This window comes from Blennius ocellaris, assembly GCF_963422515.1.
Source record: "Blennius ocellaris genome assembly, chromosome: 17".
In the NCBI taxonomy this organism is placed as follows: Eukaryota; Metazoa; Chordata; class Actinopteri; order Blenniiformes; family Blenniidae; genus Blennius; species Blennius ocellaris.
The window spans coordinates 9,536,038-9,549,745 of NC_137666.1; the positions used below are offsets into that span (position 1 = coordinate 9,536,038).

At 42.0% G+C, this 13,708-nt stretch overlaps 1 protein-coding gene across 1 annotated transcript in view; it reads right to left on the reverse strand.

The window, feature by feature from the left end:
- Positions 1–13,396, reverse strand: part of stag1a (STAG1 cohesin complex component a) — a 40,210-nt gene extending 26,814 nt beyond the window's left edge. Inside the window, exon 1 of the mRNA XM_080513429.1 lies at positions 13,258–13,396. The gene's annotated coding sequence lies outside the window, so the exon portion shown is untranslated. The remainder of the gene's footprint in view (positions 1–13,257) is intronic.
- Positions 13,397–13,708: the final 312 nt, after the last annotated feature.

Sequence of the window (13,708 nt, forward strand, 5' to 3'; positions counted from 1 at the left end):
AATGACTCGGACTCTTAGGCCCTGTCCACACAAGCCAAAAACAGTGTTATATCTTCCCGTCGTTCTCAAAAATATTTCCGTCCACACGTCGCTATGAACACGGTTCAGAGAGATGTAGTACATATGCCAGGCCTTTAGGTGTTGCTGTAGCTACGGCGAATACTCCTGCTCATCCTCATATTTGAGGAATCCAACATACCTCCTTATTAAACCGACTAGCATCAGTAGCCGTTGCGGCACAACGGACCACGCAAGTCCGCCATTGTTGTTGTTAAGTGATGTCGGAGGGTCGCGGGTTTATTGGGTCAAGGGGGGGGGGGCGATGACGCCATTGTTTTCCGCAAATGTGCATCTTCTTGCCCATCCACACATCAAAGTTGAGGCAGCCTTTTAAAATTTCTCTACCCAAAAAAACCCAACTTTTTCAGGCTCCTAAAACGCTGCACCGTGTGGATGATAAGCCAAAAAACAACGTGATTACATGAAACGGCGTTCTGGCATGTGGACAGGCCCTCAGACGTGTTAAAATATTCAGGCGCGGTCCCTACAGTTGATGGATTAATTACAGTCTGTTACACTGCAGGTTTTTATACCTGCCTGCAGTGTGAAGCAGCGAGCTGATGGGAGTTAAATGATTTTAAACAACCTTTGTACTGAAATTTACCACCATCTGAGATTAATCGGATCTCTCGTGATCCACTCCTGTGTGAGAGAATGTTCCCCGTCTTCTAATTATTTTGTCCGTTTCCTTCGAGGGAGTGTACCCTGGCTCCCAACCAAATCAAAACAAACACTGTTGTGCAACTCTCAGGTGCTACAAAGCAAATTCTGCAAGCTCCCCGAGCCTTTAAAGCCTCTCAACACTCAAGGCCAACCGGAGCCCGACTTGTAAAGCCTGAACCACAATCGGTCCCTCTGGGCCACAACTACGAGCTGAACCGCCGAGACAATAACTGCACTTTATCACGCTGCCCGCCAGCCTTCGTACATAGAGACCGGGGAGCCCTGCCCTTATAGCGTGGAATAGCCTTGAAGCCAACTGCGGCCCGCCTGGTTTAACCAGATTATGATTATGTCACGCGGGAGATTACCCATCCGACACAGAAAGTCGCAGTCGGACACATTACGCAACACTCGCGGCCGTCTGTTATTGCTACAAACTACCCTGCATTTGTTCTGTGCAGCGCACAAAGCCTCATCTTTACAAAGAGGAAAGGAAGGATGCTCTGCAAAACTGCACAAACTGATAAGATCTCTGCTGAAAAATAGATTTCCCCTCAAATCCCCCGAGAACTACCTCTGTTAATAAAGGATAAATAGATCATGGGGGGGGGGGGGGGGGGGGGGGGGGAGGGGGTGAGGCTATGGAAGAGCGTAGAAACAGACATTTGAGCCAGAGAGGAGGGATGGGAATATTTCTCCCCCTATGAGTGCAATGGCTGCCTGCTTGGCTGCAGCTGACGCAAAATGGAGCCGCGAGACTGAGGGGAGAAGTGGTGGGATAAGGAAGGGGGGGGGCAAGATGGGAGGAGGGGTAAGGTGGGGAAAGAGGGAGAGAGTGTGACAGCAGCACAGAGGGGGGGGAGCAGTTGAAAGAGACTAATTTGTTCTTCTCTCATCTCGTCTGGTCTCCCTATCTCACCTTGGCCCAGATTTTCAGTCTACCTCATATTCACCTCCGGTGGAGGAGAAAGAAAGAGCGCCGATGAGGGCAGGACACACACACGCATGCCGCCACCCAAAAACACACACTCTTTCGCGGAGGCCATTCGTCTTCACACCCATCGTTACTTTCTAATCATCTCGTGGCGCGCCGAAGATTTCACACATGCATGAGTGAATCCTGTTAATCTGAGCAGGCAGATGTCAAAGCCGGGGAGAAAAGGGAAAAAAAAAAAAAAAAAACTGTTGTTATGTAGCAATAATAGAGAGACAGCTGTGGTGAATAATGACTGGCCAGATAGCTGCAGCTTAGGAAAACTAAAAACTAAAAGAAAAAGAGGCTGGTGAGCTTTGACTGAAGCAGATGGCTGATTTAAAACACGGCTTCAAGGAGGTAAGAGTATGCAAATCTCAGCGAGGTGTCTCAGACAAAAGAGGAAACTGGTTGTTAGGAAAACAGCAATTGGCTTTGGATTTACAGTGAGAGGTACACTGAGCAATACTTTCACAGTCACCAGCACAACCAAGAACAGGATAAAATAGCTTCTTCCAAAGGATAGTGTGTGAGTGTGTGTGTGTATGCTTCAAGCAGAAAACCCCAATGATTACTGTGGAGTGGCGCTGTCACAAAGTCAAATAAGTATTCAGTGGAGTGACAGAAACATCCGATTTGATGACACGTCAACTACTTCTACTCTTTAACATACCACAAAGTAAAGAGCGGAGCCCCTTGCAGACGATCGCTCAGTTCAAAGTACAGTTTCATTTTAACAACTGCTATGTTTGCATTTTGTCTCTATACAGATTGGCTTTTTTAAAATAAATCACAATAACAATTTTGTAGTTTATTATCACCTTTCACTTTTGTAGTTACGCATCTCACTTGTTTGACCTCTACATTCTGGCGTATATTCTTATTTTCACTCTTACTGTCATCAGTGTTATATGAAACAATTAAACAAAAAAAAAGAAGCATAAATGATCAAGAAGCTCTTACAGCTCCGTACATATGACTGCTAAATTCAAGCTCTGTTAAAAATAATTAACATAATAGCATTTTTGCTTTTGAAAATCCATTTAATTTCTATTTTTAATGTCTTTTGACAAGTACTTCAAGTACAGAAGCATGGTATTCAAGGAAAAATGAAATGCTAATAGTTGCACAACTAAAACAAAAATGAACTGTGGACCAGTTACTGATTAATAAGGCCATTAACCCTTCCACTGTTCAGAGTTACATCAGAAGGCAGTGTAAAAACGAGTCAAGGCAAACATATGGGTCACAACATCTGATGTGGCGATACCAGAGGGAGCACGCATGAAGGCAAGGACTGTGGTCTGAGCCTGTGGAACGAGACTATACAGAATGTCCTTATTTACTTCAACCACGGTGGCTGGACGGCTATCGACAAGCTCCAGTTCTCCAATAGTGCTCCGGAAAGTTATGAATACAAATGTGGCCCAATTCGCTGCGAACAGATTTGGAATGTTAAAATATGAATACAAGATTTGGAGTTGGGAGTATTGTTTCTCTGCGCTTGGGGGGGGGGTTTGTGGCTCAGTTGGTAAAAATGGACTGGAATTCAATCGCAAGGTTTGTTTGGCAGTTCAATCCCCGATTTCAAAAGTGGGTTCCTGCAAGACGGCGAAACACAAGTTGCACCCGATGCAGGTCGAGCGCTTCGTGTGGCAGCCGTGGCCGTTAGTATGCGTCAACATGTGAATGAAGGCGAGAGAGTTGTTGACAACGTCCCATTAGTGAAGTCCATCTGTCATGTTTTTTTTTGTTAAACTGTCCCTCTCTTCCTATAGCCAGCTGATGGTGGTCGTTGCCGGGTGCGATTAGGTTCAGAACTTTCAATCTGATTAACGTAGGCCCAATAAGAAAACGGAAAAGAGGTACGACGCCACAGAAATTCAGCTAGACTGCACAATTAGCATGCCAAGTATAGACACAACATGTGGTCGTATGCCCAAGTTTGAGGCAGGTGTAGAAAGACGGAACCTGTATTTGTTTGCGTTTTCCGATTTTGTTTATTCACTGTGCACGAATACAAACTTATGGCATTCTGTTTTGGAATGTTTGTTTTTCGAGTTTCAGCACACTGTTCTGTGGAAGTACAGGTTCTGACTGTTCCCGTTATCAAACCATTAAAAAACTCATTCAGTATGTTACCGTCATTAGCTAACCAGCATTTATGACGGGGCGCTGCTGAAGGCACACTGTGTGCAGAAACTGTTTGGTCCGAGTACGACGACAACAGTCAAGAGTTTGGGGAAACAGTTTTGCAGGGTGGCTGTCTGACACTTTGCTGATTTATATGTGGATAATGAGGAGAGGAAGAGCTTAAAGAGAAATAATATTTGGGAGCCAGCCCGCACGAGCAGAGAAAGGCCAAATAGGCATGATGGCTAAAATAATGATGCCTTAGTGCGCAGTATTAAACAAAGCTGAAATAAATCAGTAAACTTTAGGAAGCAGGGAACTTCAATTGCACGCTTATGTCAACAGAAACAAACAGCTTAACCCTAATATCCAAACTTTTCCAAGCTTCAATTTTCAAGTAGAATTTCTAAGCTCTCAGTCCACAAACTTTTGAACGTTTCGGGGGGTTCACTTTCAATAAAAATGCCAAAGGGTGCCCACCCTTTACATCTCACGCTTGTGAGGAAACCCGGTCGAGGAGCTTCGGTTTGCTGCGACTCTCATCTTTTTCTCATCACTTCATTTTCCACTTCACAACCAGAGGAATTGACTTGGCACAAGCTTGAGAATCAATATTAAGTAAGACTGAGTACAAATAGCAATGACGTCTGAGACAAACCCCAGCCACAGCCGATGCTCAGGAGGTGGTAGTTGCTCCTGCTTCAAGCTGGTTGTTAACCCGGCCTATAAAAATGACACCATAAGGATATTCAGGCTTGGCCTTGTGCCAAATTTAGATATGGCTGCGCTGAACTTGAGCAAACAAGCCGAGAATCGACTGATCTCAGCCCAGGGGCCTCAATAAGCAACACGTCAATATCTGGAAGAGAAAAGAGACTGGTAGGCGAGTGTAATGCCTTCAAAAGGGATCAATACTGTATCATAACCTGTCACTTAAATTAACTAAAAACCGGGGGAACTGGAGGAGAAACAAACACATTTCACACTTCTCAATGTCTCAGATCAAGAATTTCTTTCAAGTGGTGCTGGCCAAAGCTCTGAAAGAAAAAAAGAAAAGAAAAAAATCCACCCAGGGATTAGGGAACTGACAAATTGCAGACTATTTGGTGAGGCTACTTGTAGTTTTCGTGCTCTGAGCAGATGAAATAGTGCTTTACCTGAAAGCACGTGAAGTGCTGATATTTGAAACTTTTTAGCCTCTTTAGCGCGTTTAACATCCATTATTCCAATACTTCACTTCATTGTAGTTCTCATGCTCTTATACCTTTTTTCAATTTTTGCTGTTATCATCACTCTTGTGCGTTTAACATTTCTTTCCAATCTCTCTTTGCAATAACATTTAGTACAGATATCAGTGCTGCTTCTTTATCGTGGGTCTGTAATCTGTAAAGCAATTTTCTAACCTTTACCCTCTGGGGAAAAAAGGCTTTATTCCCCCTGAAATACGACACATTTTATGTGATCTTGGCCATTTTAAAAACTGAAAAACAAACTTCATTGATTAATGACCTTAAAAAGCGTGAATGGATGTGCTCCTTCACTTTTCACACCACCCTGATCTCACGCCTGCATTCAGCACGACTGTGAGCAGCCATTTCTTTAAGCTGCCAAGTATTTATGACGGCATTCCAGTTTACAAAGCTCCAATTTACAGCGACGATATAAAAAAAATGAACCTCTGTCAGACTCAGTTGTCGTAGCAGAGAGAGCACATGAAGCAAACTACCTGTACTTCACTGTAATGAAGTGAGAAGAAGGCATGCAAGTTAATGATAAAAAAAAAAAAAAAATACCATTACAAATGATTTAACACCATTTGCAAAGTCTGACTTGTTCTGTGAGAAATTCCCAAAATCATGAGCTATTTAAGGTACCAGCTTTTGAAGTTGGCAATTACTACCAGAAATAACCTCTGAGTTTGTTTGCGAATGGATGAAAAACAATAGGAGTTTCCTTCTGAATAGAATTCGAGGCGTGAACAGAAAAATACTGCCAGGCTGAAACTCTTAATGTACTTTTTTTCTTTTCTTTAACAAGATGGAAATAATACCACAGTCATGTTCCACTTATTAAGCTGCCAATGAGAGGAAAGCATGTGGCTGAATTATCACAGCGTATCTTGGGTTATTTTCGTCTTATGTTTCCATGGATTTACGAAGCACTGTAGGACAAACTGAAACTGCATTCATACCGGCACAGACGCACATAAAAAAGGGATTTCTTTCAAAAAGCTAATGGGTAACATAATAAATAACTTCATCGTTAAGATACAACATGAGTCGTAAAAGCAATAAAAACATTTACGGGGTTCACAATAGCACAATGACATCTGTCCTCTGTATTGAATCCACCCCCAAGATTGTGGAGGCAAAGTGGTGGTATTCACTTTCCCTGACTGATTGAGGGATTCAAACCAGCAACCCTCCAGTCACAACTCACTCCTTTAATCATGTGGCTTCCAAATGCCTCAATGATGAAAGCCATTAAACTAAACTAATAAAACTACACTAATTATACTTCATTAATTCCTTTGGGGAAATCTCCTTTTGTGTCCACACTGACCCATCTTATTTCGAGGATGGAGTCGTAAAGCCACATTGGGGCTTTCAGTGACCCACTGTGGTGACCCATGAGCTGTAGGATTCAAACTTGCCAACCCTCAATCCCATGTCTGCTTCTCAGGGCCACCACTGCCCTAAACCAGTGGTTGTGGCTGCTGCCAGTCAAGGCACTGGATCCATCCAATGGGAGCAGTTTGTGGTTCAGAGTCTTGCTCAAGGACACTGACATGTGGACAAGGAAAGATGGAGAATCAAACCAGCCTTTTATACTTGATCTATCTATTTCATTCTTTCTTTTATTAATCTCGAACTTTTAGATTTCTATTCAAACCATATATCACATTTATTCTGTGTTTTACTATCCAGTATTGAGAATTTCCATGAACTAGATTATACTTACTGTCACATTTATATATATACACTTTTCTTTTACTCTGAGTTGACTGTCTTCTTTCATTAAACATTGTTGCCACTTTTTTCCTGGCTTATTTTATTGAACCGTTTCGGTGTACCCGTTAAATTTTACTATTATGGATGTTTGGGTTTGAATGTTTTGCATTTAAACAAATATGTTTCCTTTTATTATTTTTTTTCAATCATTTGTGAACAACAATTCATGTTGTAAGCTTTTGTCTGAAATTTACTTAAAAAAAAAAAAAATGCTTGATACAAATTGTTAATTTGCAATATATATATATAGTAACTATGGCTGCCAGATACTTTTAGGCGAATCAAACTGATGAATACTGTAACGTAACAGAATCCCCTTAGACACAAGTGGCTTCTACTTGGAATAGGTAAGAAAAATGTTGGCAGAGCAGCAGTTGCAGTTCTGTTAATGCCTGGAGCACAGGGGTGTTTTTTGAACGCTGTTGATCTGTAAACCTATTTATTTCATAAGATTCTTATCACTGAGCAGCTGTTCCAATGGAGCACCTTGAAAAAGCAGTGGGTACCGACACTCGTATGAATAAAAGATCCACATATTCTTTCGTGGGCTTGTATTTTGCCATTAATAAGTCGCTTACCGTTTCTTGTACCTAAAACAAAAGAAAGTCAGCTTAAGAAAAAAACAAAACAAAACAAGAAAAAGCTTTTTCCATCATGAAACCAGTGTTCTCAAAATTACGTTTTTGGAGAATTAACCTCTGGCACTATATCCTCCTCCTTCGGGGAAAAGAGCAGAATTTCAGTGTGACAGCTCATTTGAAAGCTTTGCTGTTGTGTTGCTTGTTCAAGCCGAGCAACCAGTCGACCAGGAATACCGGCGAGACGACGCACACGTGCAGATAGGCGCCGACACACCTGCTGCTATTAGTGCTCAACCTGACAGCCGAACGGAACGCGTTTCGCAAATATCCCCCGGATATAAGTTTAGCAAGCATTCGTGGTGGTGGAAGTGCGACCTCGCCGTCACAATATCGCCTGACTCATCATTATGTCAACATTTAATTATTACTGATAGATTCTTAACACAACCGGCTTAACATGACAATAGCACTCACTGTTTTAAACACACTGCGACAGACTTAAAGGAAACTGATCCTGTGCAGTGACTGAAAACCACTTGTTCTGTTGCTGCTCACTTATAATATGATGTGCTCTCTGTTGCTCCTTAAATACTGAACACTTGAGCTTATAAAATTCAATATAATTACATTAAAACGTCTGTCAACAGGCCCCTCAGTGTGCTCAAGTTAATACAACGTGTGCTTTGGCCACCGATTTGCGCCTCAACATCCCATTATGGAGGATCACGCCAAACTATGCTTGACATTTCCAAACAGCCCAAATTCTAACGTAATGTACCTGAATATCCTGAGCAAGGGAATGAAATTAGTCTGCTTAATGAGGCCGCAACTGAATAATAGACTATGCTGCCAGTGAACGAGCGTAATATGTCATCGCATTACATAATCTTGGATTTATACATTCACACCACACGGTCACCATTTCGGTAGGAAGACGTGGCTCGAAATGAGCAACCGAAGAAGAAATCTGGAAGCCAAGGCTGGTATTTTCCATCAACTTCTCGAAACCAATCTCTACTTTCTCAGTCACTTGTTCAGATGCGGACTCTCAATAGTTGTCCTGCAGACTGACGTGGTTTAAACTCAGCTTGAGAGCAACCTCAGGCCCACAGTGAGCTGTAAAGTGACAGCCAACACGTCGGGGGAGAAAAAAACAAAAAAACAAAAACTATGCAGCTAATTGCAGGACAGTTGCACACAAGAAAGAGTTCACAAAACCTTTTTGAGAAAGTGTTTTGTGTGTCAGTACAAAGTTGCAAGACTCTTTTAAAAATCAACGTGTCATAAAGCAATAGTAGCGTCACAAATTAACTTTGATAATAAGATGTAACAAGTAACAGTGATTCAAAAATGCCTCTAAATCATAGGATGGTTGTGATATTGGACATGTGTCTTATCCCATTATACCAGCAGTTTATCCACACAGTCTTGAATACAGAATCCAAAGAATCTGTGCAATATGGTTGAAGTATTACACATTTAAAACGCACAAATGAGTACAGATGGTAGCAATATTTGGTCTTTCAACATTTCCTTCACTGTGCTAAAAACCACCAAAGGCTGGACAACAGGACGAACGGGGGAATACAGGACTTTCCATTGCCAACATCTTGAATCAAGGTCACCAAGTAATAAGCTCTGACAAATGTCAAACCCATTACATAATCCCCAGAGCTGTATCATTATAAGCATATGGCTCGAACAAAAAGCACAGTGCAGTGAAGTGGAGAGCGCCTCTGGCTAAGTAGCTATCAAATGACACTGTTCACAGTACGGAGTCCATGGCTGTTCTTTACGATTAGCCAATTAGATTGAATGTCTTTAACAAAAGACACTAATGCATTAGGTTTCATCGTGATAACGGTACACTGGTGGAACCATTTAGGAACCAAACTGTAGATGTCCATTCACTCTTCTGTACAGATGCTGCAAGTAATTCTTCAAAAAAAATAAATGGTCATTGCATTTTTATTCTCATCAATAATACATCTAAGATGAAGCGTAACCAGAAATGTGGACGTGCAAATGATAAACAATCACTTTGTGATTTAAAGTTCTTTATCGGCTTTCTATTAGAAGAGTTGGGGGGAAAAGAGCAGAGCAATTGAAAGGATAGAGGAAGGGGGATGGATTATTCCATTTGTGTTTAACCCTCTGCATCACTGCAAGGTTTTAACAATGTGATGCTCTTCACATAAACTACCTTTGGGAAGTTATGCAAGAAATGTCACTAAATGTCAGCTTCAAACTGCTTTATTCCCAAGGCAAGGACGGACTGATCTGTAAGTGCATAATCACCACTGCGCTGCACACAAGACTAACAAACACAGAATGAGGACGGCAGCTTTTCACCACCATAACTATTTGAAGTATTTTCAGCCCAAAGGGGTTTTGCTACAAAAGTCAATCGAACAGACCCTCTTGCTGCTTCCTTGCTAGTTGCTCTGTCAACAAAACACGAGGCCTCCTGTGATGTGATGTTAAATGAAAATGTACGTGAGCAAAGGACATGCAGCTATTTTAATATTTCATTTCATAGCAATTGACACAGATTACCAAAGGATTGGTGTTTTTTTTTTAGAGATGTATTATCTACATCAGCCGTGAAATAAACTGGTATCAGCAAAATTATCTTAAGGCAAAACTTGCAAAAAAAAGACTTACTAGTAGTGTATAACGCCAAAAAAAGTAATGGCATAAAAATAATTTTTAGTTTTGAGGTTAGGCTTAAAACTTTTCTAATTAATATAGCTTAAAGCTATGGGCTGGTTCAGACCATTTTCTAGTTAAGCTGCAATAGGTTTACACTTCTGACGGCCTGCATTGATTTCTGACAGTGGAACTGGTAGTTAAAGATCCGAGTCTCCCGGCCCCATCAAATCCACAGCAAGTGGATTAACCTGTTTTCATAAAGATTAATAAAACTATATCTATTGGAATAGGTTGCACTGCCTTCGCATAACAAAGGCTCGAGTGTGACGTTATCTAGGAGATTTTCTATGAGGAACTTGCATGTTCTCTCTGTGCCTCAATGTGTTTTTATCTGAATATATCTTTCCAAAGAGATGCTTGTTAAGTGGATCCCCGGCTCTAAACTGGTGGCAGACGTGAATGTCTGTGAAATTGTCCGTTTCACTCTGTGTTAACCAGTGGTGGAGGGATGTACACGGCCTTTCAACCAAAGTTGTTTGGCTTAGATTCCAGTCCTTGTTACCTCAGCTTGGATAATCCAGGTACAGTATATATGATGGGTGTGAAGAATAACATTGAACGATACAATAGAAAATAGGTTGAGATGTTAAAATGTTAAAACTGGTGCAAATTTGGACAGTGAAGAAGTTCACAATATATTAAAAAAAAAAGTTAACTTTGCAGATTTTGTTCACAATTTAATTTTAAACAGTTCTTTTGACTACTTTTAGCATAAAAGAAAAAAACTGTTACAGGTCATTTTTTTTTATCTTTGTGGCAACCGCTTGTAATAATCTTTACAATGGAGCAGCTAATTGTAATTATTCTCATTGTTTTATTGTGTACATTTAGGCGATGTTCATTTGAAATGTGAATAATTGACTTTATTTACAATGTTGGTTACATAAAATGGGAAGGTTTCAACCTAAGACTTGTATACTACTACCATTAAAAAATTCAGCTAGCTCACAATTTTTTTCAAAATATTCCTGGCCCTAGAAAGCCAATGACTTGTGTGTTTTGAAAAGATCCCGATCTCTCCTGCACAACATGAATACAAACCATTTATCTGAATCGGGTAAGAACTCAAACTCGAAAGAATCCAACAACACACTACTTTATTCTAGTACTGTATTTAAGGAAATGTTGAAAACAAATGAGACATTTTAAGCAAAATAGCCCTGCGTTATTGACATAAACTATTCAATCCCTCATCATTTGTTGGATTGCACAACAGAAACAGAAACTCATGTATCGCCTATATTAAATAAATTGTCCCACCAGTCATTTCTTCTCATGTAGTCTACGCAACAATAATGCAGTCAAGCCAGTTTTTTTGCACAGATGTTTTCATTCAAAATCCGGGTGGATCCATTCATTCATTTATTCATCTTTTTACTTTTTTCAATGCAAATACTCTAAAGTTGCTCCAGCCTGCCAGCGATGGACCAGAGTAGGTTTTCAACTCACTGCGAGTCACATGGCTTACAATGTTAAGAAAAACAAATGAACAATTCATTACTTTGCTAGAATTACAAAAATGTATGTATGTTTATTTTTTTCTTTTGGATTTGACAAAAGGTTTTTGACACTTGAAAATGTATATATCAAGACCATTACAAACATGGTATAATCTTTCCTTTGGGACACGACCATGAGAAATTTGCTCTTCTGACACCTAATCTGGACAACATATTTACCTTGGAAGAGAAACGTGAAGACAATAGTGAAACAAAACACTTTGCTATCAATACTATAGCTGTATATTGACCTTTGGTGCTTTCACAAAATAATTTGAGAACTGGCTATTACAATTAGTGTAATGGATCACTTTCAATCTAATGTCAACATGGAGATCATATGTTTTCAACTTCAGGAAAAAAAATACATTCTAATTTGTCCATAGGAACTATATTGGAGAGCACAACTTTGACTAATCGACACGTGCAGTTCCCACAACTTGTTTGCAAGGATAACTAAAAGGTGATTTATGCAATGTGGTTTGGTGATAATGGAAGATGAATAGGCTGCAGATAGCAACCCACAGCCTGTGTGAGAAATCACATGGCTCACTGTAAACAAAGCAGTTATGCAACAACTGAGGGTTCATGCAAACAACCAGGAGGCACTGTGACCCAATCCCAACGACCCCCTGACGGCATGGCACGGGGTGAGCCCTGATGGGGGTCAGAGAGGGAGGGGAGCTCGGACAGAAGCCTGGCTCAAGCCTGTGAGGACGGCTGGTTGGAGCCCATCCCCCCCACCCCCCCTAATGTGAGTCATGTTTCCCCGCTCACTGTTGCCTGCTTCCCGCACAGAAGGGGGCGGGAATGGGAGAAAAGAAGCGCCATAATAATCTGGTTAAACGTTGCAGGACTCTCATCGTGCAGGTTTGCATGTAAACGCACCCACGTGTTGTCACTCAAAACGGAATGCAACATGTTTATAATCCCAGAGTCAAAAGTCACCGACACTCTACAAAACTTGCAGGAGGCAGGCAAGGAGGGAGGGAGAGAGAGAGAGAGAGAGAGGGGGGGGGGGGGTGAGGATGCTGATGTTGACACGAGGGGGGAGAAAAAAAAGTGGTAACAAGGTTCATGTCTCAACATTGTGTGTCTGCAAAAAAAAAAAACCTTGCCAATTTATAGAGAACGGCAATGTCAACAAGAGCGATGGGGGCAGATGACAAACCCAAAGCAAGAGAAAGCAGCGCGCGACAGGAGGGCAACTGTACTATCATAATACGGCTGTGCAAACGAGAGAAGGTGATGCTCTGAATCCTGCCTCGCAAAGAGCAAGAAAACACGTCACACCGCATGGCTCTTTATTTGTTGACAAGCCGAACTCCGGCGCCGGCCGGGGGGGGACACGGCTCGCCGCTGCAGCGGACACTTGCCCTCCTCGCAAGTTGCCTTGCCGAATTTTTTTTTTTTTTTTTTTTTTGGAGGGGCTAGCTCGCGAGCTAATGGCTCCGCTAGGCTATAATGTAACTGAGGCAAGCGAGAGAAAGCACATTCACCTCCGCTAGCCGCTAGCGCCCATCCCCCAACCAACCAGCCTTCCCCTGTCTGTGTCCACCATCTTTAATCTGTGCTCCGTCTCCCTTCCCGCCGCACAAAACACGACAAAAACACGAGACACTCACCTTTAGCGACCATCGCCAAATCGATTATCGTCTTCCCGAATAAAAAATCGATTTTCGTTTTAATACCTTGTGTATTTTAATATTGAAAATTGGCCGTGCGAGCGGAACCGCGCCTTGAGAGAAGAGCAGCAATCCTAAACCGCCATCTGGTGGTATTTTCCTCTCTGTGATGCAGCGGGAGCGGCGCAGCCTCAGACCGAGACACAGCTGCCCCCTGGCGGACACACCGGGCCGCGGCGGACACGCGCCTTCGGGGCCGAGCCCGGGAAGGGAGGGACCCTGCGCCCCGCCAACGCAACACTGACGGGGGCGCGCATAGGAACGGAGAGAGACCCCCCCCCCGATCAATTAACATTTAATAAGACTTCCATTAAAACGTGTGTGTGTGTGTGTGTGTGTGTGTGTGTGTGTGTGTGTGTGTGTGTGTGTGTGTGTGTGTGTGTGTGTGTGT